Source organism: Polypterus senegalus, chromosome 3 (assembly GCF_016835505.1).
Source record: "Polypterus senegalus isolate Bchr_013 chromosome 3, ASM1683550v1, whole genome shotgun sequence".
In the NCBI taxonomy this organism is placed as follows: domain Eukaryota; kingdom Metazoa; phylum Chordata; class Cladistia; order Polypteriformes; family Polypteridae; genus Polypterus; species Polypterus senegalus.
The window spans coordinates 289305844-289332842 of NC_053156.1; the positions used below are offsets into that span (position 1 = coordinate 289305844).

The following is a 26999-nucleotide window of genomic DNA, read 5'->3' on the forward strand; positions in this document are numbered from 1 at the left end:
ATGGCAAAAACATGGAACAGTGGTGAACCTTCCCAGGAGTGGCCGGCCGACCAAAATTACCCCAAGAGCACAGAGACGACTCATCCGAGAGGTAACAAAAGACCTCAGGACAATGTCTAAAGAACTGCAGGCCTCACTTGCCTCAGTTAAGGTCAGTGTTCACGACTCCACCATAAGAAAGAGACTGGGCAAAAACGGCCTGCATGGCAGATTTCCAAGACACAACCACTGTTAAGCAAAAAGAACATTAGGACTCGTCTCAATTTTTCTAAGAAACATCTCAATGATTGCCAAGACTTTTGGGAAAATACCTTGTGGACTGATGAGACAAAAGTTGAACTTTTTGGAAGACAAATGTCCCGTTACATCCGGCGTAAAAGGAACACAGCATTTCAGAAAAAGAACATCATACCAACAGTAAAATATGGTGGTGGTAGTGTGATGTTCTGGGGTTGTTTTGCTGCTTCAGGACCTGGAAGGCTTGCTGTGATAGATGGAACCATGAATTCTACTGTCTACCAAAAAATCCTGAAGGAGAATGTCCGGCCATCTGTTCGTCAACTCAAGCTGAAGCGATCTTGGGTGCTGCAACAGGACAATGACCCAAAACACACCAGCAAATCCACCTCTGAATGGCTGAAGAAAAACAAAATGAAGACTTTGGAGTGGCCTAGTCAAAGTCCTGACCTGAATCCAATTGAGATGCTATGGCATGACCTTCAAAAGGCGGTTCATGCTAGAAAACCCTCAAATAAAGCTGAATTACAACAATTCTGCAAAGATGAGTGGGCCAAAATTCATCCAGAGCGCTGTAAAAGACTCATTGCAAGTTATATCGCGCTTGATTGCAGTTATTGCTGCTAAGGGTGGCCCAACCAGTTATTAGGTTCAGGGGGCAATTACTTTTTCACACAGGGCCATGTAGGTGTGGATTTTTTTTCTCCCTAAATAAAAGCCATCATTTAAAAACTGCATTTTGTGTTTACTTGTGTTATATTTGACTAATGGTTAAATGTGTTTGATGATCAGAAACATTTTGTGTGACAAACATGCAAGAGAATAAGAAATCAGGAAGAGGGCAAATAGTTTTTCACACCACTGTAGATAACAATAAGTCAACTGTGACCCCTACAGTAGATCCTTTTCTTAAGGAGTACTTTCAACTTTCTGACCTCCTCCTGTGTATTCAAATCTAGCATTTCTACTTTCCATTTGCTTACATTAAATTTCTTCTGCTCAAACCTGTACACTGTCAAAGTCCTTCTGTAACACGCCAATACTACATTATATGCCCATCCACCAAGTTTCGTATCATTTGTAAACATGTGATTCATTTTCTTATCTAGATATTTATTACCAAAAAAACCCTTTGCTTCTTGTGTATTTTTTTTTTTTTCCACCAACCTACATCCCACGCCTCCAATTCCCACTCTTTAGTTTGATTCGTAAACTTTCATGTGGTATCTTATCAGAAGCCTTCACAAAAATCAAAATAATATCACATGGACCTCTCTTAGTTTATGCTTTTGTAGTTCAATCATGCCTATTCCCACTACCCAACTGAGTTCTATTCTGATTACTACATAAACTAGACACACTTCCCACCTTGTTGGCGCTTTAACATAGTATTGAAAAACAGTCATGAATTACATCCAAAAAGCCTTGCTTGTGCGCTTCATGATTTGTAATGTTAGCCCAATTATTATATGTGCAATTAAAGTGACAATAATAGCCTATCCCCCAAACCAAGCTTACCATTTTAAGATCACTAAAAAGATGTTAAATTAAACTACTGTCTGCATTAGGAGATTTAATACACTCCTAACATCAGGTCCCAATCTCCAATGCCTTCCAGATGAAACTAAACAGTCTCACTAAACTGTGGCTCAACATCTAGGAACATTAGAACAATCTAGACGAGAACAGGCCATTCAGCCCAACAAAGCTCGCCAGTCCTATCCACTTGCTTCCTCCAAGAAAACATCAAGTCGAGTTTTGAAAGTCCCTAACGTCTTACTGTCTACCACACTACTTGGTAACTTATTCCAAGTGTCTATCGTTCGTTAACAAGTTTCCAACTGTGTCCCCGTGTTCTTGATGAGCTCATTTTAAAATACAAGTCTCGATCCACTGTACTAATTCCCTTCATAATTTTAAACACTTCAATCATGTCACCTCTTAATCTTCTTTTGCTTAAACTGTAAAGGCTCAGCTCTTTTAATCTTTCCTCATAATTCAACCCCTGTAGACCTGGAATCAGCCTAGTCGCTCTTCTCTGGACCTTTTCTAGTGCTGCTATGTCCTTTTTGTAGCCTGGAGACCAAAACTGCACACAGTACTCAAGATGAGGCCTCACCAGTGCATTATAAAGGTTGAGCATAACCTCCTTGGACTTGTACTCCACAGATCGTGCTATATAACCTAACATTCTGTTAGCCTTCTTAATGGCTTCTGAACACTGTTTGGAAGTTGATAGCTTGGAGTCCACTATGACTCCTAAATCCTTCTCATAAGGTGTACTCTCGATTTTTCGACCGCCCATTGTGTATTCAAACCTAATATTTTTACTTCCTATGTGTAATACTTTACATTTACTGACATTAAATTTCATCTGCCACAAATCTGCCCAAGCCTGTATGCTATCCAAGTCCTTCTGTAATGATATAACGGATTCCAAATTATCTGCTAATCCACCTATCTTGGTATCATCTGCAAACTTAACCAGCTTGTTACTTATATTCCTATCTAAATCATTTATATATATTAAAAATAGCAGCGGCCCTAGCACTGACCCCTGTGGAACACCACTCTTAACATCAGCCAGTTCTGATGAGGTTCCTCGCACCATCACCCTCTGCTTCCTGTGTCTGAGCCAATTCTGCACCCATCTAAAAACATCACCCTGAATTCCCACTTCTTTTAACTTGATGCCCAACCTCTCATGTGGCACCTTATCAAATGCTTTCTGAAAGTCCAGATAAATAATATCATAAGCTCCACTTTGATCGTATCCTTTTGTTGCCTCCTCATAGAATTCCAACATGTTAGTAAAACACGACCTCCCCTTCTGAACCCATGCTGACTGTTCAGAATAACTCCTGTCCTTGTCATGTGTTGCTCAATCTTATCCTTAATAATTCCTTCCATTAATTTTCCTGTGATGCTTGTTAAGCTTACTGGCCTATAGTTGCTTGGATCTGCCCTGTCACCCTTTTTATATAATGGGATGATATTTGCCATTTTCCAGTCCTTTGGAATCTCTCCAGTGCACAGTGACTTCCTAAAAATATGTGTCAAGGGTTTATATATGTACTCACTAGCCTCCTTAAGAACACGAGGATAAATATTATCTGGGCCTGGTGATTTGTTTGATTTCATCTTATTTAATCTGAGCAGCACTTCTCCCTCTACAATTTCCAAATCCCTCAGTACCTCCTTAGTAGTTGTGTTTACCTCTGGCAGGTTATCCACTTGCTCACTTGTAAACACCTCAGAAAAATGTAAGTTTAGGGCATCTGCTATTTCATTGTCTGTATCTTTTAATTCCCTTTACTATTCCTGATGAACTTGACCTCCTCCTTAACTGTTCTTTTACTACTAAAATACTGAAAGAATCTCTTGGGGTCTTCTTTGCCTTATCTGCTATATTCCTCTCCAACTGTCTTTTAGCCTCTCTGATATCCTTCTTAATGGTTGCCCTCATGTTCTCATACGCTACGGTTCTCTTTGCAGTCATTAGTCTTATATGCCTTATACAGCAGTTTTTCCTTTGCAACTTCTTTTTAAATCTTTATTAATCCATCGTGGAGATTTTTTAGTTTCCTATTACTTCCAAATTTAGGTATGTATCTGTCCTGCATTACATGTAAAACATTTTAAACCTGTTCCACTGCTCCTCGACTGTCTCCACATTTAAAAGCTTATCCCAGTCTATCCTACTTAGACTTTGTCGCATCTGCTCAAAATTAGCCCTACTAAAGTTCAACTTAACAATTTTAGTCTTTGCATCTGTACTCTTACAAAATACTGAGAATTGTATTACATTATGGTCACTTGACCCTAGTGGTTCAATCACCTCTACACCCTCAATTCTATCCTGATTATTACAGAATACTAAATCCAGACAGGCTTCACCCCTTGTTGGTGCTTTAACATGCTGTGTTAAAAACAGTCGCGATTACTTCTAAAACTCCTGCTCTTGTGCTCCTCCATCTGTAAGGTTATCCCAGTTAATATTTGGATAATTAAAGTCCCCATGACTATAATATCCCCTGTAAACTTGCCTTTTGATATTACTAAAAGATGTGTGTTGAAATTACTGTCTGAATTGGGTGGTCTATAACACACTCCTAAAATGAGACCTTTTCCCTAATATTTTCCAGGTGAAGCCACATGTCCTCACTAAGATGGGGCTCATCATCCAACTGAAGATGACTTACATTTAATTCCTGTTTGGCATAAACAGCAACCCCACCTCCTTTTCTGTTCTGTCTATCCTTCCTAAAAATGTGTATCCCTCTATGTTACACTCATCCCCATCTTTGTTATTTAGCCAGGTTTCCGTTATTGCTATAATATCATAATTGTGCTCTGCTACATACAACTCCAACTCACTTACCTTATTTTTGATACTTCTAGCATTAAGGCAAGCTATTTTTAATGTGTTAATCCTTCTATCTTTACGTGTTTGCTTAAAATTTACATTACTATGCATTTTTATTTCTACACCATTGTTTGTTCTTCCATGTATAGATCTAAATCTGGCCTGTCCTAAACTCCCTGCCCCCATTCCCTAGTTTAAACAATCCTCGACTAGCCTACACATACGCCTCCCCAATACATTGGTGCCCCTCTGGTTCAGATGTAACCCGTCACGGCGGAACAGGTCCCATCTGTTCCAAAAGGAGTCCCAATGCCCCATAAACCTATACCCTTCTACCCTGCACCAAGATTTGAGCCACGCGTTAAGCCTTCTAATCTCCTCAATCTTACCTGGACTGGCGCGTGGCACAGGCAGAACTTCGGAGAAGACTACCTTGTCAGTTCTGCTCCTCAGCTTGGTACCTAACTCTTTGAATTTGGATCGCAGAACTGACAGACTACCCTTATGTATGTCATTTGTTCCAACGTGGACAATGACAACTGGATCCACCCCCGCTCTGGCCAAGAGCCTATCCACCCTTCCAGGGAGGTCTCCCACCTGTGCTCCCGGAAGGCAACACACCGTACGAGACTCTCTCTCTCTGGAGCACACCTGCGCTTCCAATTCCCCTAATGATTGAGTCCCCAACTATCACTACCTCTCTCTTTTTGGGAACTGGTTTTGAGGTGGCCCGTTGGGGCTCCTCAACCCTGCCTACCACCTCAGAATTATCAGAGTCACCGTCCAGCTCCGCCAGGACATGATAACGGTTAGACACTTCTAATTCTGGGGTTGATGCCCCCGGACAGTGTGCACCCTTTACCTTACGCCTTGCGACCGTGACCCACCTATTCCTACCTGTCTGGTCTGGAAATCTAATTGAAGTGAACACCTGCATTCAAATCCTGTTTGACATAAATGGGGACTCACACACTTTTTTGGTTTTGCCCATCTTTCTTAAATAATATGAACCCATCTATGTTAGACTCATCCCCATCTCTGTTACTTAACCAGGTTTCTGTTACTTCTAATATATTTAGTCAGATTTCTGTTACTTCTGTTATATCAAAGTTTTGTGCAGTTACATATAAATGGGAGTTTTCTTTGTCTTCTTAGAGAGTCAAGGCTGGGGGCTGTCAAGAGACAGGGCCTGTTAAAGCCCATTGCGACACTTCTTTTGTGATTTTTGGGCAATACAAAAATAAATTGTATTGCATTGTATATAAATACAATATACAAAATACAATATTTCATTTTTCATACTTTTACCATTAAGGCAAAGAATTTTTAATATATTACTTTACTTTGGCTTTTTATTAGTGGACAAGATCAGAGTTATCTTGTCTACTCAAATTTATACTACTTTTATGTGAAGTTCTAAACCTGACATTTTGTAAACTCTCTGCCCGCCCATTCTCTAGTTTAAACCATGAAAAATTAACCCACACATGCTTCCACAATACATTGGGACCTGTACCGTTCAAATGTAAACCGACACAGCAGAACAGGTACCATTTGTTCAAGGGATCCAAACATCCCATAAACCTGTGTCCTTCTATTTTTACACCAAGATTTGAGCCACAGATTAAGCCTTCTAATCACCTCAGTCTTACCCGAACTGGTACATGGCATAGGCCGAACTTCAGAGAAGACCACCTAGTCAGGTCTGTGCCTCATTTTGTCACCCAACTCTTTAAATTTGGACTTGGGAGTGGACAACCCACGTCCTTATGTATGACATTTGTTTCAACATGGATAAAAAACGGGATCCACGCCCCACCCAGGCCAATAGGCTATCCACCATTCCAAGCTGGTCTTCTATTATTGCACCTGGAAGCTCTCTATACTATGCCCCATTATCACTACTTTTTTTTGGGTACTGGTTTTCAGATGGTGAAAGCAGCTGGAAACATCAGTCTCTGGGTTTGAAGCTCCTGGATAGTGTGCACCTCTTGCTCTGCGCTTATGCCTGACAGTAACCCACCTGTTTCAACCTCTCTGATCTGGAGTCTCCTCCCACACCACTTTGGGGGTGCACACCACCACGGGAGGATCTGATAATTCCTTACTATAACAATGGGTAGCCACCCCACTTCATTTCAACAACCTCAAGCTCAAGGTACTAGATGAGCTGGCACCTCCTGCAGATGTAGAACACCTGGGAGGAGACTTCATCAAAGCCAGCTTCCAAAAAGGAAAGTCCAACATCATATGAGACATGAATTGTACTGTCCTCAAGATTTGCTTATGTGAATTAAATGCATTACTCCTCAGGGGTTGCTCCTTTTGCAAGTGTGTGGCTCCTCACAATGGCGCCTTAGACCTCTAAAAAAAGAAAAATTTGTCAGAAAGTCTGAATTTATGGAAGGGTAGTTAAAATGCGACTGGTCCACTAATCTGCATTCATATTCATGTTTGCTTCAAGATTTTTAGAAAAGAATGTGGTAAAGTTGATAGTTATACCCAAAATTATTTATCTTATAAACAAAACAATCTTAAGTTACAAAAAGTGTTGTCAGACACTGGTGTTTCAGACCCTACAACTGACCCCGGAAAAGCTGCAGACCTGCTCAACCCTGGAGCTTTTCATCTGTGGCCCTACCTAAACTGCTAAGCCTTCAAACATCTGCAAGATCCTACAGCAATTGGAGGAGATAACAGTCAGACCACAAAGGACACTGCAGTCAACTGGTATGTTCGCCTCAGTCAACTTTTATTGTGGATTTCCCCCAACAGATTCTGATTATGAATTTCTATGTTGAAAAATTCAATAACACAGCATTCTCTGACCATGTTCTCACAGCATGTATACAGCAACTGGCTGGAGCATTCATGGATATTTCCAAGCACTTTCTCTCTGTCAGTTAACTCTGCACACTTTGAAATGTCCATTATTATCTCTGAAAAAGTCACTCAAGTAGTATGTTTAAATGATTAGAAACCTGTTGCTCTAAATCCCATTGTAAGTAAATGTTTTGAGATTATCTGCTCCATGTCCCCTCCCACATTAGACCTACCACAATTTACCTATTGTCAGAACAGATCCACTACTGATGGAACTGCGGCAACATTACACACCACCCTCTCCTACTGGGTCAAAAGAGACATCTACGTGAAAATGCCGTTTGTAGAATACAGCTCAGCGTTTAATACTGTAACCCCCACTAAGCTTTACAGCATTCGCAGAGCTTTGGTTTTGAATGACTGCGTGCAGCTGAATCTTGAACTTCCTGTCAGATCGGCGTCATGGTCCGACTGGGTGTCATCACTTCCTCTATACTCACTCTCAGCAAAGCAGGATGACACAAAGGTGATGGGTCTTATTTACAATGGTGACAGTGAGGAAAACAGAGTCCTGACACAATAGTGCCACAAAATGGCCTTTGCTTCAATGTGGCCAAGACCAAAGAGGCAACAGTGGGGAAGCGAGGAGGCATACACTTCCCTGTCACCATCAATGGGACTATTGTGGAGAGGAAAGGCATTTTTAAGTCCCTTTGGTGTGCATATCACCAAAGACCTCACATTCACACTAAAAAAAGGTGGTGAAAAAAGCACACCACCACCTTTTTAATCTCTGGTGGCTGAAGATATTTGGCTTGAGCTTGCAAACCCTTAGTTCATTTTACACCTGCAACAATGAAAGCATCATAACTAAACTGCTCAAAAAAAAATAAAGGAACACTTTGAAAACACATCAGATCTCAATGGGAAAAAGAAATCCTCCTGGATATCTATACTGATATAGACTGGGTAATGTGTTAGGAACGAAAGGATGCCACATCGTTTGATGGAAATGAAAATGATCAACCTACAGAGCCCTGAATTCAAAGACGCCCCAAAAATCAGAGTGAAAAAATTATGTGGCAGGCTAGTCCATTTTGCCAAAATTTAATTGCAGCAACTCAAAATTGTACGCAGTAGTTTGTATGGCCCCTGTGTTCTTGTATACATGCCTGACAACATCGGTGCATGCTTCTAATGAGATGACAGATGGTGTTGTGGGGGATCTCCTCCCAGATCTGGACCAGGGCATCACTGAGCTCCTGGACAGTCTGAGGTGCAACCTGGTGGCATTGGATGGACCAAAACATAATGTCCCAGAGGTGTTCTGTTGGATTTAGGTCAGGAAAGTGTGGTGGCCAGTCAATGGTATCAATTCCTTCATCCTCCAGGAACTGCCTGCATACTCTCGCCACATGAGGCCAGGAATTGTCGTGCACCAGGAACCACTGTACCAGCATAGGGTCTGACAATGGGTCCAATGATTTCATCCTGATACCTAATGGCAGCCAAGGTGCCTTTGTCAAGCCTGTAGCGGTCTGTGTGACCCTCCATGGATATGCCTCCCCAGACAATCATTAACCCACCACCAAACTGCTCATGCTGAATGATGTTACAGGCAGCATAATGTTCTCCATGGCTTCTCCAGACCCTTTCATGTCTGTCACGTGCTCAGGGTGAACCTGCTCTCATCTGTAAAAGCACAGGGCACCAGTGGTGCATCTGCCAATTCTGGTATTCTATGGCGAATGCCAATCGAGCTGCATGCTGCTGGGCAGTGAGCTCAGGGCCCATTAGAGGACATGGGGCCCTTGGGTTACCCTCATGAAGTCTTTCTGGTTGTTTGGTCAGAGACATTCACACCAGTGGCCTGCTGGAGGTCATTTTGTAGGGCTCTGGCAGTGTTCATCCTGTTCCTCCTTGCCCAAAGGAGCAGATACTGGTCCTGCTGATGGGTTATGGACCTTCTATGGCCCTCTCCAGCTCTCCTAGAGTAACTGCTTGTCTCCTAGAATCTCCTCCATGCCCTTGAGACTGTGCAGGAGACACAGCAAACCTTCTGGCAATGACACGTATTGATGTGCCATCCTGGAGAAGTTGGACTACCTGTGCAACCTCTGTAGGGTCCAGGTATCGCCTCATGCTACCAGTAGTGACACTGACTGTAGCCAAATGCAAAACTAGTGAAGAAACAGTCAGAAAAGATGAGGAGGGAAAAATGTCAGTGGCCTCCACCTGTTAAACCATTCCTGTTTTGGGGTCATCTCATTGTTGCCCCTCTAGTGCATCTGTTGTTAATTTCATTAACACCACAGCAGCTGAAACTGATTAACAACCCCCTCTGCTACTTAACTGACCAGATTAATATCCCATAAGTTTCATTGACTTTATGCTATACTCTGATTAAAAGTGTTCCTTTAATTCTTTTGAGCAGTATAGTTGCATCGCTGGCTGGTAAGGAAACTGCACTGCCCTTAATTGAAAAAGTCTTGAGCAGGGTAGTGTGTTCTGCCCATCAAATTACTAGAAGTGACACTCCTAACCTACAAGACATGCATCTTAGGCTGTGTTTAGAGAAAGTCAGGAAACTCATCAATGACACCAGCCATCAGAGTCCTGATATGTTCATACTGCTATTTTCTGGCAGACAATACCATAACTTCGAGTCTCGGAGCAGCAAACTATGAAGCAGCTACTTCATCAAGCTGTTAAGATACTGAAATTGGCATATCATTATCAGCACCCTGCCAGCCCCAACATTTATGCTGCTGTACTTTCATTTCTACATTCACCTGTACAACAGCTATTTGTGTCATTAGTATGCAGGGTATAAATTGTCAATTATAAAAAGTAAATAACTACACGAGTTTAGTTTGTACAATTTGTGACTAATGAATTGATATTTAAAATGTATTTATGTAATGGATACATATATGGCAGAGACTCCCAAGTTCAGTCCTGATGTACTGCCTTGGCTACAAGCTTTCATTCCAACCAGTTTCACAAATCAATGGGTCACTCTCGCATCTAACCAGTCTAATTGTTTAGCTGACCCTTCCTCTTGTCTTAGTCTGTCTTCAGCGAATTGCTCTACTAGGATATATGCATTTTAAAGAAACTCAGAAATGTGTTTTCTTTGTCACACTTTTAATAAACATGATAAAAAAAAAATCAAGTTATTTCAACTCACCTTATCTCTCTGGTGTTTGCTCCTTAAATTGTATACAAATACTGATGATCAGTGTTGCGCAGATATTAGTGCAAATGACATTGCATGTTAAAGCAGAGCAACTACTTCAAAGTTACATTGATTTGTGTGTGAATTAGTAGTAAAAGACTGAACTACATAGCCCTCAAATTCCAGTCCTGCAAACAAACTTAACTACAACTGCTCATCCCAACCACCTTCTCCTTTTATCAGAACTCCTGCCTTTATTCTTAAACAAGCTCTTATTTCACAGTTTCTGCAAATTTTGTGTCAATACAGAAATAACAAAATGGGTTTGATAATTCTTTTAAGGAAATGTAGCAAGTGCTCTTTTTCTTGCCTTTTAAAATTTGGCTCTTTTTATGTTCTAGTTATCTAAGACTTTTCTTATTAATTGGTTCACAAATGAATTCATACTGAAGTAGCTATTTCCCCCATTAGTATTCAGTGTCATTTGCACCCATTGCTGCACTCATCACTAACTCTTCATACTCAGATATAACTAAGAAGGTAAAAGTGGATGAAAAAATACAGTAAAAGAAAAGTTTTAAAGCTATGGCAAAAAAAAAGCAAAATTTCAAAACTTTTCTTACATACTAGCACATATTTCTGAATGCAATCCAAGAAAAGGACTAATTAAACAATTGGATCTTTTAGAAGAAAGACTGAACCATTTATTTGCCGAACAGCAGGTTTGAACATGGGAACCCCAACAGTGTATTCTGTAAACTTGCACTAAAATGAATATTGCTTCAATAATGTGGAAATTACACATAAGGTTTTCACTCATCTGTACATGGTAGGGGATGAGACAATAAAAGTGCCTATAGTTTAAAAGTATTATTTGCGTCAAGATTCAAGTCAATTTTATCATCATGTGTACATAATACAATTAAATTCACGCTTGTATGTCAGCTCAGAACAACTGATAAAAATACAAAAAAAAAAAATCATCAAATTTCAGTCCTGCAAACAAACTTAACTACAACTGCTCATCCCAACCACCTTCTCCTTTTATCAGAACTCCTGCCTTTATTCTTAAACAAGCTCTTATTTCAGTTTCTGCAAATTTTGTGTCAATACAGAAATAACAAAATGGGTTTGATAATTCTTTTAAGGAAATGTAGCAAGTGAGACATTATTTTCTGCTCTTTTTCTTGCCTTTTAAAATTTGGCTCTTTTTATGATCTAGTTATCTAAGACTTTTCTTATTAATTTGTAGCAGTTTAAAATTATTATTTGCGTCAAGATTCAAGTCAATTTTATCATCATGTGTACATAATACAATTAAATTCACGCTTGTATGTCAGCTCAGAACAACTGATAAAAATACAAAATAAAAAAAATACAAATCGTCCATCCATCCCGCTACATCCAAACCACAGGGTCACGGGGGGTCTGCTGGAGCCAATCCCAGCCAACACAGGGTGCAAGGCAGGAAACAAAATCGGGCAGGGCGCCACCCCACCGCAGGGCAAAATAATACATATATATTAATAATATATAACACATACACCAGGAGTGCTCAATTACAGTCCTGGAAGTCCACAATGGCTGCAGGTTTTCGTTCCAACCAGTTTTGTAATTAGAAGCAAGGCCTAACGGATAATGAAACTTGGTATTTAACTGTATGGTTTGTTAGTGCTTTTATTTATCCAAGACAAAAACTGAAATGTCTTTGTTTTGTGAGAACTTCATCCATGTTTTCGGGCGATTCCCTTCTCTCTTGTTGATTTCAAAACATTTTATTAACACAGGTACTTCATGGTGTATGTATACAGGTTTAAAAGAAAGATGTTAGCTGGAGGCTCCTTTGCCATTTGCACTGGTTATGTAACTGGCAACAATTAAAACCAAAATGCAGTTGTTTAAAACAAATTCAATTATGGGTTTTGAATTGTGAGAAAGAAAGAAAGTTATATAAATGGGTTGTAATTAAGAAATTGGTTAAAGTGAACGCCTGCAGCCACTGTGGACCTCCAGGACCATACATTAGCGCCCTGATATACACGGTTTGCTGTATTACAACACGTGCGCTTGTGTTTGACTGTTTAGCAGTCTTTTGTTTTTGTTGTTACCTCATTGCATAGTCATTGTCCCTCTATAAATCGCTTATGATCACTTCTTGTAATACATTTTAACCCTGATATTTTACTACAAGATGTTTTTATTGAATTAATCTAAACGTTTATGCACAGGCGTTACATTTACTCTCAATCTGCGAATTTGCACGATTCAAAAATGAAGAGTAAATCCTACTCTGAACTATTTACGAATAAGATGAAACGATATATAATATTAAGTTTGCTTCCGGCTTCCAGTTGCGCCAGGACCGCTTTAAACCACCTAATCGGTGCATGTACTGTAGAAAAGTAACAATTTAACTAATGAATACATTACTTTTTAAAGACCTCTCCCTGAAAATGGCACCGCACTGCCTCACGAAGTGGCGTACATATGAAGTGCGAGGGTACGAGTGATGGGGAGAGCCACAGGACGGGGAGAGACAGGAACGGGACGGGAAGAACGACAGGGGACATGCAACAGTCACTTGGTGGTAACAAATAACCCAGGAAGATGGAATGCTAACAAACATGAGTCCTTGTCGAATGTTTAACAAAAAAAAAAAAACACTCCAATCAAGAACGGTGCAGAAAAGTTGCCAGTCACACGAAAAACATTAATCCTTTCAAAAAACGGAGAAAACACGGGATCCGTCACCAAGGCATACTCACTCGTCTCAGCAGCCAATTTAAAATTTATTCTCGCTCACGTCCCTATATGTAACCTAAGTGTGAAAACGAAGTACATCGCACAATCATCGAGAAGCCGCATTACTCAACGGACTCCCACCCGACACCATACGCCCAACTCACCTCACTCAGTCTCAGCTCCGCTCAAAGACAATTCCTTAAATATTGAGAGGTAGGAACTTCAGCCCCAGATGAACCCGACATTAGTCCAATAAGTGAGAATAAAATATGGATATTAAAATCAAATAAATTAAACGGCAACTGAAAAAGCTAGACTTGTTCAAATGAAACTTCCTGTCTTGCAAAGGGCACACCTAGAGTGACGTCACGTGGCTGTCCCGTTCTCGCCTTTTCTTCTAGTCGCGAAACAGTCGAATAATAGTTTTTGTTTATTTATTTTTTTATTCAACTCGTATTTTTGGAGTAGGTTTTTCATTTTAGAAAATATCTTTTTCATGCTTTTTTCAAAGTACAATGATGTTACCGCTTAATTCACGCTAGAGTCGTTTGCGACATAGACATAGAATTACTAGATGCCGCATGTCCAGAAGCATCGTACGTCAACGTCGCCGCCATATTGCGAGTGGCACGGCTGTGGAGTGAAGTAATGGATAACGATGCCTCATGCACGTGTTGTTTGGGATTGTACAAACCGCTGTACGCTCCAAACCTGATCCCGGGGGATTACATTTAATAAGCAAAGATGAACAATTGTTTTGGTTATATTTGGCCATTAGAAAATCCCATTTTATAATCTTAATTTTAGCTATGCCAGGCTAAGATAGCAAAGCTATGCATTTATGTGCTCAAGTGAGCCTCCAAACAACATTTTGGCTAAACGTATTTAGCCACTAACTATGTTGACTGTTGTTAGCTGTTAACAGCTAAAAAGCTGGTCAGTGATGTGTGCCATGCTAGTTTGGTAACAGATGCTGTACCGGCATCATATGATCAAAGCTACCACTTGTTCACATTAAAAAAACAAAGGAGGTTTGATGATTCCTTCTGAGGGTCCAGTCAAGGTGGTCAAAGTAGCTGAGCGTGTTATCCGACAGTCAACATTAGGGCAAGCTGTCAGTGTATCTTTGATCAATCAGTTTGTTCAGGCTGAGATTGGTTGATGATGTGTTTTTTCTCAAGGAGCACAACGAGGAAACACAGTTTGAAATTGACAACGATCATTTTATGCTCATGTCTTTAGTTCTGTCTGTCTTCCACAAACTAAGCCTGCACCATATTGCCAGACTGAATACTCTCAGATTACAGGATCTGAGTGAGCGAGAGGAGTGTCAGTCTGTAGGAGATCAGTGAGGCTGTGGAGAGCTTTAAATGTTAAGAGTGGTATTTTGTATTGTATTCAGTAGTGAATAGGGAGCCAGTGAAGTTGAGAGAGAATCGATGTGATATGTTCAGTGGATTTAGAACAGCAGGTTATTATCCAGGCAGCAGAATTTTAAAGACGTTGTGAGCGATGGATAAGTTTTTGTGGGATGCCAGATAGAACAGCATTACAGTAATCTATACGTGAGGTGACTCGGGCATTAACCAATACTTCAGTACTGTGTTGCGTAAGAACAGGACGAAGCCTAGAAATGTTTTGGAGATGGAAGAAGGCAGTTCGAGAAATGTTACTTATATGGGAGGAATTATTTAATAATAATTATAATTATTGTTTTAGAATGGCCATTATTAGTGTAAAAATTGATATAAATAATTGCATTTAAATTTCGCCAAAATCTGTTGTATGTAAACAATGCTGTTTTAAACATTATTGTTTTTTCATCAGAAAACCCAAACGATGCTGTTTTAAACGTCATTGTTTTTTCATCAGAAAACCTGGTTTCCATGTCTACCTGTATTAGTTTAAATGGCACTTTTGCCACTCGCAATATGGCGGATGCACTGACGTATCGTGTTGACTGGGCAACACAGTGAATGCGCAGTCTATCTATATACTGTATGTCTATGGTTTGCGAGACAGAATGTTCTGGGAGTTGTAGTTTTTTACACTTTCAAAAGGCTTTATTAACACACCTGAATGTCACAGTTTATCAAAGGTCACTTGGGGTTTTATGTTCACTTCATATGTTTAGTAAAGGACTGAATGAGATAGTTTTTAAAATATAATGAATCTGTAAAAATGTTAAATTCTGTTTTCACTTTAGTATCACTTGATAAGAGAATAAATAATGTTTTTCTATTTATTTTTCATGCTCAAGGCTGCCACATAACATAATGAAAAAAGTGAAGGAGTCCACAGGGCCGTCTTAATGTATGGGCACAATGGACACTGGCTGGGGGCCCCAGGAGCACAGGGGCCCACAATGTTTCTGATTCCTAAAATGTATGTTTCTGTTTTGCTATCAAAATAGAGGCCCCAGCACACTACTTTGCCTGGGGGTCTATGATGTTATTAGGACAGCCCTGGGTCTGAACACTTTTTGAATGCACTATATATATATTGGATTAAATAAAATTAGAGTAGATAGACTTTATTAATCCCAAGGGGAAATTTAGATGCACGTAGCATGAGAAACATAAAACACAAAGATACAGACTCAATGGACAAATAATTCAATCAATCAATAGATAAATAATCTTCATATATAATATGCTACCGTGGCTGTCCGTTTGTCTGTCCAGGATTTTAAATCACCTGTAGCTCACAAACCGTTTGAACTATTGACCTGAAATTTGTTACGCATATACTACGTGACCTCTACTATCTGCTTTCGGGGTGATGATTGACCTCCAAGGTTATTCCTATTTTTATTTTTATTTTATTTTATTGTAGAATTAACTCTCGGCAGCGGCCAGCAGGACAGCGCATGCGTACGGGTACCGTTCTCAACCCTACTACCTTTGCCATCACTTCCCCTACCTCTTCATATCTTAAATCATTCTTGAGGCAGATTGAAGACTTAAGTGCCAGCTTAAGTGAAAAACTGAACAAAATGTACTAAGTAATTGCAACACAAATGCTGACTGAATCAGGTTTAATGCAAAAAGATGCCGACGAAAGAAGAGAAGAAGCAGGCTGCTAGGGTGAAGAAAAGAAGAGCTGTTCAGGAAGCAGCAAGCGCATCAACCACTGAGCAAACGAATGCTAAACGTAAAGAGAAAGAGGATGAAAACTAGGAATGCGAAGTCAAGTGTGTTCACCTTTACTGGTTATACATAATATAGTCTGCAGAAACAGCAAAAAGAATGCAAGTCATTTTAAAGAGTATAAGTTGTTTGTCTTGAACATCATTAGGAAGCACTGAATAACATCATAGCAGTGAGCAGAAAAAACTCTGAAAGGCACTTCTTAGCACTCTGTGGAAGACTGAGCCTGTGGACAATAGAGCTGCAGGGAATTGTGGGGATTTTTCATGATGGTATCCCGTTTTGCCACCATGACAGCTTTCTGTGTGCCCAGGGTTTGCCCTGTGATAAGGCAGGCAAGTGTGGTGTAGTGGATGAAGTGTTGGACTTCAAGCCCTGAGGTAGTAGGTTCAAATCCTACTACTGACACTATGTGACCATGAGCAAGTTACTTGACCTGCTTGTGCTCCAGTTGGTAAACCAAAAGAAATTAAGCAACTGTCTCATACATGTTAAGTCACACTGAATAAAAGCAACAGCCAAATAAGTAAATATATTCAGGAATCTTGTGTTGTTTGAACTCAAGTTGCTTCCCTAGGAGACCAAAGTATAGAAGAATACACTGGCCAATGGTAAAATGTTGATAAACAATGATGGGTGCCAATTACATTTGGCAGTTTCAAGCTATTTCAGAGACAATTGTGAATTCTTCGTTTTCATATTTGTCAAATTTGTCCACATCCATAGATATTTTAGTACCTATAAAAAGTACTCACCCCATGGAAGGTTTCACATTATCTTGTTGTACAACATTGACTCACAGTGTTCCAATGTCCTCACCAGGTAAGGATGGGAAGATAAATTTAATTGGACTTTTTTACATTGATCAATAGAAAAAGACTCTTTGATGTCAAAGTGAAAACAGATCTCGGCATGGTGCGCAAATAACAGAACACAACATAATCAACTGTTTAAGTCTTCAATCATCAAGTCACTATTTAGAAGATGCACTTTTGGCAGCCATGACAGCCTTGAATCTGTGTGCACAGGTCTTTCTCTACCAGCTTTGCATAATTGGACCCTGCATTTCTTCCTGATTCTTCGTCTTTTCCACACTGCCCAAGCTCTGTGAGGCTGCATGGGGATTGTGAGTGAACAGCCTTTTTCAAGTCCAGCCACAGAGACCCAACTGGATTGAGGTCTGGACACTCCAGGACATTAGCGTTGTTGTCTTAAAGCCATTCCTATGTAGCTTTAGTTTTATGCTAGGACTTGCTGTCTTGCTGGAAAACAAATCTTTTCCCAAGGTGCAGGTTTCTTGCAGACTGCATCAGGTTTTCCTCTGGCATTTCCATACATTTTGCTGCCTTCATGTTCTCCTCTACCCTCAGAAGTCTATCAGAGCCTGCTATACAGAAGAACACTCATAAATAGTCTGATGTTTCCACCACCATGCTTCATTGTGGGGACGGTGTGCTTTTAATAATGTGCAGCTTAAGACAAATGTGTTGTTTAGCCAAAAAGTTCAGTTTAGAACTCATCAGATCATAGAACCATCTTCCAGATGACTTCAGAGACTCTAATATGCCTTTTGGCAGACTCTAGTCAAGACGTCATGTGTTTTTCTAACAGTAGCTTTCTCAATGCCATTCTCTTATAAAACCTGCAACTGGTGAAGCACCCGGGCAACAGCTGTTGTCTCTGGCACAGTCTCTCTACCTTCTCATCCACTGTAGCTTGTAACTCCTTCAGAGTTCACATAGCTCTCTTGGTGGCCTCCCTGAATTGCCGTCTTTTTGCATGTTCAGTCAGTTTTTGTGGACGACCTGCTCTAGGTGGTTTTCAGCTGTGTCACACACTTTACATTTCTTCATGACTGATTCCACTGAATAGTGATTTGGATACTTTCTCATCTTCATCCCCTAACTTGTGCTTTTCAATCATCTGTTCATGGAGTTTTCTGGAGTGTTCTTTAGCCTTCATTGTGTAGATGAAGCCACCGTAATAACTGACCACAAGTTGGCCCTTCCAGGTACATATGGGTGTATTTATACTAGAAACAACAGAAAACCCTTGGAGGTGAATACTTATGAAATCAAATATTTTTTGTTTTATATTTGTAATTTACTAAGACCACTTTGGCACAGTGATAGCGCTGCTGCCTTGCACTTAGGAGACCTGGGTTCGCTTCCCAGGTCCTCCCTGCGTGGAGTTTGCATGTTCTCCCTCTTGCTGTGTGGGTTTCTTCCGGGTGCTCCGGTTTCCTCCCACAGTCCAAAGACATGCAGGTTAGGTGTACTGGCGATCCTAAATTGTCCCTAGTTGCTTGGTGTGTGTGTGTGTGCCCTGAGGTAGGCCGGCGCCCTGCCCGGGGTTTGTTCCTGCCTTGCACTCTGTGCTGGCTGAGATTGGCTCCAGCAGACCCCTGTGACCCTATAGCTAGGATATAGCGGGTTGGAGCTTGACTGACTGACTTAGACCACTTTGCAGAGATCTGTTTTCACTTTATCGTTAAAGAATTCTTTTCTGTTAATCAGTGCAGAAAAAGCCAAATTACGTTGATTGTGATTCAATGTTGTATAACAATAAAATGGAAAAATTTCGAAGGCAGTTTATTTAAGAAAGATTTAAATGTTTATCAGTATGAGTAGCTATTAAGTTGCCTCATGATAAAAACTGTTCCTGAATCTTCTGGTAATGAATTGTAATTGAACAGAAGAGGGAAAAACATGACAGGGTGGCTGAGAATTTGAATGCCACTTGCCTTTTATATGTTGTCATTACTGTCACATGTATAGTGTATTTTCTTACTTGCATGTGCTCATCAACATGCAACATATCACTCTTTGACCCTAGAAATAATTAGTATAACTACCTTACCTCAAAACGTCTGTCTTCCTTTCCCAAGAAATCTCAGAGAGTTAATATTCAAAATTCAGGATTTCATTTAAATTTCATAAATTACTCTTGTTTGGTGCATGAAAAATCCCCTAATGCTTTTTTCCTCTTTCATCGTTTTTTCTTTTGTTGTACCTGGGAGTGCAGCTGGATGACAAATTGGACTGGACTGCCAATACTGATGCTCTGTGTAAGAAAGGTCAGAGCCGACTATACTTCCTTAGAAGGTTGGCATCCTTCAACATCTGCAGTAAGATGCTGCAGATGTTCTATCAGACGGTTGTGGCGAGTGCCCTCTTCTACGTGGTGGTGTGCTGGGGAGGCAGCATAAAGAAGAAGGACGTCTCACGCCTGGACAAACTGGTCAGGAAGGCAGGCTCTATTGTAGGCACGGAGCTGGACAGTTTGATATCTGTGGCAGAGCGACGGGCACTGAGCAGACTCCTGTCAATCATGGAGAATCCACTGCATCCACTGAACAGGATCATCTCCAGACAGAGGAGCAGCTTCAGTGACAGACTGCTGTCACCGTCCTGCTCCACTGACAGACTGAGGAGACCCCACACTATGCGACTCTTCAATTCCATCCAGGGGAGTAAATGCTAACATTATTTACAGTTATTGTCTGCTTTTACATGCATTTTTATTACTCTTTAATTTAATATTGTTTTTTGTATCAGTATACTGCTTCCGGATTATGTGAATTTCCCCTTGGGATTAATAAAGTATCTATCTATCCTCCATAAAGTAGCCTCCTTAGCATTGTATTTACCCCTAAAAGAACAAGTCAAAAACATGTAATTTTTTTTGACAAGAAAAAAATGTTATGACATGTAACAGAAACATGTAAACACCAACATAAATGTCAACATAAATACAGCAGAAAAGTTATATCAGGTGTTCAGTGCTGTATTGAATCAGACTTAGTACCCGTCCTTCATGTGACATGTTTTAGACAGTCACGAATATATACTGTCAAAGCCAAATCTCGCAAATGGGACAGTAAAAACGTGTTTCTTTGCACAATTTTCTTATATTTTTTCTGTTGCTTGAGCATGAGAGGATTCAATGTCAGTGTCTGATCTGCATGATCTGTGCCCCGTTGTGTTATTTTAGTGACTTCCACATTTCCCCTTTACACAGTGACAGTTGCTGCGTTGTGAACTGTGCCGAGGGAGCTAACGCCTTAACGACTTCTCATCTCATTCATTTTGCTTTTTTTGCCATGCACCTACTTACACCAAACAGAAGTTTGGTTGTACAGAGTAGAATGCATCCATTTCGGCATCCACGCCAACGTTCATAGAGTCATCACTATCGCTTGATTCAACTGTATTAGTATCAGTTTGTTCTAAACCTGGTTTAAGTGATTCTTGTTTACATGCCATTGTGTTTTGGTTGAAGGTTTTTTTCCCACTCATGAACATTGATGAGTTACCTCATACTGTCAAAATGCATAGAAATATTCATAACTTTTTTGCAGCATAATGTTATTTTATCCATTAGATGCCAGAAGAATACTATCCTGAGAGTTACCCGGCATTAACACTGTTAAACAAACATGTTACCCCAAGTCTGACTCTAGATTAACCGTGTTTACGAAGAATTCCAAGTCTGATTCACAATTGCTGTTTACGCCAGCTAAGTAAACTGCTTAGAGAAATGAGTGCTATATGTCCTGTGTGCCAGTGACATTCTGTGCTGACATCACCACCCTCTGTGGTGCCCTGTGTTCCTGAGCTGAACAGGTGGCATATCAGGATGTTATAAAGCCAGTGAGAACTGACCCTACTGAACACATGTAAAAGTGAGTAAACAGAGATGGAGATATCTGGGCTTTCCTCAGACATCTGACGGAGTAAAGGTGTTTGTGAGCCCTCTAGATAATAGCCGAGATGTGGCATGCTCACCTATGGCCATCAGTAATGATGACTCCAATAATGATGATCCTTGCCACATTATCCAACCAGATTAAGACCTGAATGTGGTCTGTCTCCTTGGTTTTATTTACAATTACGTAGAGAGGTTATTGTCCTGCTGTGGTGGGTTGGCACCCTGCCCAGGATTGGTTCCTGCCTTGTGCCCTGTGTTGGCTGGGATTGGCTCCAGCAGACCCCCGTGACCCTGTATTCGGATTCAGTGGGTTAGAAAATGGATGGTTATTGTCCTGACAGTAGTGTGTCTGAAGGCAAATCTCTTCTCTGTGAGCCGTTTCATCACTGTGGGTGATAAGACCTATGGCATCATTTGTAAATTGAATAATTAAATTGGAGCTGTGTTTGGGAGATTTCAGCATACAACCCTGAGGGAGTCTATGCTGAGGAAATGCTGCTTTGTGGTTGTTTTCTGTGCGAAAGTCTGTATTACCCAGAAAGTGCCACTGCAGTTACAATCATCTCCAATAGTGATCATCACTTAGAATGCAACTAATGGATTTGGCAGTAGATGGCATCTCAGCTCTTAAAAAAAACCAAAAATAAAACTTTCACAGAACTAAGATATACCAGAAAAGGTATAATTGATTCAAGACATGAGTCCGTTTTTGTTTAATTTGCTTATTTAGTTTAGGGTCACTGGGATCTTGTGCCTGCCCAATAAATCTGGGCTCAAGCCTGGAACCAACTCTGAACTGGGCATCAGGCCTTTAAAGAGTCATGTGTTCACACTCCTGCACTGGCGAGTTTAGAGTCGCCAATTAACCTAACATGCATGCCTTATAGATATTTGAGGCAATAAATTCTTACTTAATAATAAACAAAATAACAATCCTCACTAAACTATAGTCATTTTTTTCCAAACATGTTCTATTTACAATAACTTCAGACCTCTGTGCTAAGATCTCCATGCCCAGGCACAGCAAACTCTCGTGGGTTTCACATGGGCCTCTTTCTACTTTCAAAAGATGTGCACATTAGGATAGATTGGTAACACTAAAAGTGTCACAAGACTGCTGAACAATCATGAAAAACAGATATTATTAAATAACAATGTATAAATATACTTGCATGTATGTATTGTATATAGCTGAATATGTATGCTAACTACAGCGTGCATTTTTTTTTTTTATATTGTATATTTGTCAGCTGTTCTGAGCTGACATGCACATATATTTTAAATTAAATTAAATTAAATTGACCTGTGGCACAGTGGTTAGCATCGCTGCCTCACAGTTAGGAGAGTTCGGTTCATTTCCCGGGTCCTCCCTGCGTGGAGTTTGCATGTTCTCCCCGTGTCTGCATGGGTTTTCCTCCCACAGTCCAAATACATGCAGGTTAGGTGCATTGGCGATTCTAAATTGTCCCTAGTGTGTGCTTGGTGTGTGTGTGTGCTGGTACCCTGCCCAGGGTTTGTCTCCTGCCTTGTGCCCTGTGTTGGCTGGGATTGGCTCCAGCGAACCCCCATGACCCTGTAGTTAGGATATAGCGGGTTGGATAATGGATGGATGGAAAATTGACCTGTATCATGCTTGTGTGTGTATCCTGTGGACTGGCACATATCTAGAGTTGCTTCTTCTGTGGGGGCTATTACTATAGTTCTGTCTACTGTGTACATACATATGTCTATTGAAAGAAATGGGTGGATAGATCAAAAACAGAATCAAATATGAAAATAATATCTTCTCTCTTTCAATGATGTCCTTTAATATATATTAAAAAAAAGGCTAGAAAGGCCTTCCCCAAAAATTTGCATATCCCTTAATTCATCCTGTAAACATCCTGATATTACATTTTACATTCAGCTAGAGGCCAATATAACTGTAGTCTTTTGAACATGGACACCATAAAATGTTTTTATTGCATTATCCTTTTTTTGTTTACTGTAAATTCGATACGATTGCTGCTTTAAGTTTGAAAAGTGTTTTTCTGCTATTGACTGCTTCAGATCGGTCATTTATGTTCAGCTTTGGCATCTTTGAAGCTTTGTCTTCAGTCAAAATGTATTCCACTCCAAGCAGCTGCTAAGCAAAATGCAATATGTTTCCTTTGCTTTATATACTGCTCAAAAGAATTAAAGGAACACTTTTTAATCAGAGTATAGCATAAAGTCAATGAAACTTATGGGATATTAATCTGGTCAGTAAAGTAGCAGAGGGGGTTGTTAATCAGTTTCAGCTGCTGTGGTGTTAATGAAATTAACAACAGATGCACTAGAGGGGCAACAATGAGAGGACCCCCAAAACAGGAATGGTTTAACAGGTGGAGGCCACTGACATTTTTCCCTCCTCATCTTTTCTGACGTTTCTTCACTAGTTTTGCATTTGGCTACAGTCAGTGTCACTACTGGTAGCATGAGGCGATACCTGGACCCTACAGAGGTTGCACAGGTAGTCCAACTTCTCCAGAATGGCACATCAATACGTGTCATTGCCAGAAGGTTTGCTGTGTCTCCCTGCACAGTCTCAAGGGAATGGAGGAGATTCTAGGAGACAAGCAGTTACTCTAGGAGAGCTGGAGAGGGCCATAGAAGGTCCATAACCCATCAGCAGGACCAGTATCTGCTCCTTTGGGCAAGGAGGAACAGGATGAGCACTGCCAGAGCCATACAAAATGACCTCCAGCAGGCCACTGGTGTGAATGTCTCTGACCAAACAACCAGAAAGACTTCATGAGGGTGAACCAAGGGCCCCATGTCCTCTAATGGGCCCTGAGCTCACTGCCCAGCAGCATGCAGCTCGATTGGCATTCGCCATAGAATACCAGAATTGGCAGATGCACCACTGATGCCCTGTGCTTTTTACAGATGAGAGCAGGTTCACCCTGAGCATGTGACAGAAGTGAAAGGGTCTGTAGAAGCCATGGAGAACATTATGCTGCCTGTAACATCATTCAGAATGAGCAGTTTGGTGGTGGGTTAATGATTGTCTGGGGAGGCATATCCATGGAGGGTCACACAGACCGCTACAGGCTTGACAAAGGCACCTTGGCTGCCATTAGGTATCAGGATGAAATCCTTGGACCCATTGTCAGACCCTATGCTGGTACAGTGGCTCCTGGTGCACGACAATTCCTGGCCTCATGTGGTGAGAGTATGCAGGCAGTTCCTGGAGGATGAAGGAATTGATACCATTGACTGGCCACCACGCTTTCCTGACCTAAATCCAATAGAACACCTCTGGGACATTATGTTTTGGTCCATCCAATGCCACCAGGTTGCACCTCAGACTGTCCAGGAGCTCAGTGATGCCCTGGTCCAGATCTGGGAGGAGATCCCCCACAACACCATCTGTCATCTCATTAGAAGCATGCACCGATGTTGTCAGGCATGTATACAAGAACACAGGGGCCATACAAAGTGCTGCGTACAATTTGGAGTTGCTGCAATTAAATTTTGGCAAAATGGACTAGCCTGCTGCATAATTTTTTCACTCCGATTTTTGGGGCGTCTTTGAATTCAGGGCTCTGTAGGTTGATCATTTTCATTTCCATCAAACGATGTGGCATCCTTTCGTTCCTAACACATTACCCAGTCTGTATCAGTATAGATATCCAGGAGGATTTCTTTTTCCCATTGAGATCTGATGTGTTTTCAAAGTGTTCCTTTAATTTTTTTGAGCAGTTTACATATGTCTATTGAAAGAAATGGGTGGATAGATCAAAAACAGAATCAAATATGAAAATAATATCTTCTCTCTTTCAATGATGTCCCTTAATATATATTAAAAAAAAGGCTAGAAAGGCCTTCCCCAAAAATTTGCCCATCCATTAATTCATCCTGTAAACATCCTGATATTACATTTTACATTCAGCTAGAGGCCAATATAACTGCAGTCTTTTGAACATGGACACCATAAAATGTTTTTATTGCATTATCCTTTTTTTGTTTACTGTAAATTCGATACGATGGCTGCTTTAAGTTTGAAAAGTGTTTTTCTGCTATTGACTGCTTCAGATCGGTCATTTATGTTCAGCTTTGGCATCTTTGAAGCTTTGTCTTCAGTCAAAATGTATTCCACTCCAAGCAGCTGCTAAGCAAAATGCAATATGTTTCCTTTGCTTTATAGTTATGACATGCAATCTATGGACAGAAATTAAAATACAATACGCTTTTGTATTGCATTTTAAACTGGCAATAAATTTGTGTGCCGTTGTGAAAACCAATGTTCATTTGGTTGATATCTTAAATTATGACATGACAAAACTGTGTCAAAATTAAAAGCATCACATGCATATGCATTGCACTGCAATTTAGATAACACATGAGATGGCGTTTAATTTTGACATGAATAGTCTTCCATAGTTGAAACCATCATCCAAGAAAAACCATACTGTACAGCCAGACACCTGTCATTGCTCCACCCATTCATCTCAAAGCTTGTGTATAATTGGTTTGGGGTCAGATAGATAGATAGATAGATAGATAGATAGATAGATAGATAGATAGATAGATAGATAGATAGATAGATAGATAGATAGATAGATAGATAGATAGATAGATACTTTATTAATCCCAAGGGGAAATTCACATAATCCAGCAGCAGTATACTGATACAAAGAAACAATATTAAATTAAATAGTAATAAAAATGAAAATAAATAAATAAATAAATAATAAAAATAAAAAAAGCAGACAATAACTTAGTAGTAAGTTAGCATTTACTCCCCCTGGGTGGAATTGAAGAGTCGCATAGTGTGGGGGAGGAACGATCTCCTCAGTCTGTCAGTGGAGCAGGACGGTGACAAAAGTCTGTCACTGAAGCTGCTCCTCTGTCTGGAGATGATCCTGTTAAGTGGATGCAGTGGATTCTTCATCATTGACAGGAGTTTGCTTAGTGCCCGTCGCTCTGCCACAGATGTTAAACTGTTCAACTTTAATCCTACAATGGAGCCTGCTTTCTTAACAAGTTTGTCCAGGCGTGAGGCGTCTTTCATCTTTATGCTGCCTCCCCAGCACACCACCGTGTAGAAGAGGGCACTCGCCACAACCATCTGGTAGAACATCCGCAGCATCTTACTGCAGATGTTGAAGGATGCCAACCTTCTCAGAAAGTATAGTCGGCTCTGACCTTTCTTACATAGAGCATCAGTATTGGCAGTCCAGTCCAATTTGTCATCCAGTTGCACTCCCAGATATTTATAGGTCTGCACCCTCTGCACACAGTCACCTCTGATGATCACAGGGTCCATGAGGGGCCTGGGCCTCCTAAAATCCACCACCAGCTCCTTGGTCTTGCTGGTGTTAAGGTGTAAGTGGTTTGAGTCGCACCATTTAACAAAGTCTTTGATTAACTTTCTGTACTCCTCCTCCTGCCCACACCTGATGCAGCCCACAATAGCAGTGTCATCAGCGAACTTTTGCACGTGGCAGGACTCCGAGTCATATTGGAAGTCTGATGTATATAGATTGAACAGGACCGGAGAAAGTACAGTCCCTCTGGCGCCCTGTATTGCTGAACACAATGTCAGACCTGCAGTTCCCAAGACGCACATATTGAGGTCTGTCTGTAAGATAGTCCACGATCCATGCCACCAGGTGTGAGTCTACTCCCATCTCAGTCAGCTTGTCTCTAAGGAGCAGAGGTTGGATGGTGTTGAAGGCGCTAGAGAAGTCCAAAAACATAATTCTTACAGCACCACTGCCTCTGTCCAGGTGGGAGAGGGATCGGTGTAGCATATAGATGATAAATACGA

The 26999-nt window shown here is 40.7% G+C and overlaps 1 protein-coding gene across 1 annotated transcript in view; it reads right to left on the reverse strand.

Annotated features, from left to right (window-relative positions):
* nras (NRAS proto-oncogene, GTPase) overlaps positions 1-13701 on the reverse strand; it is a 60386-nt gene extending 46685 nt beyond the window's left edge. Inside the window, exon 1 of the mRNA XM_039749394.1 lies at positions 13511-13701. The gene's annotated coding sequence lies outside the window, so the exon portion shown is untranslated. The remainder of the gene's footprint in view (positions 1-13510) is intronic.
* Between the last annotated feature and the right edge of the window lie 13298 nt (positions 13702-26999).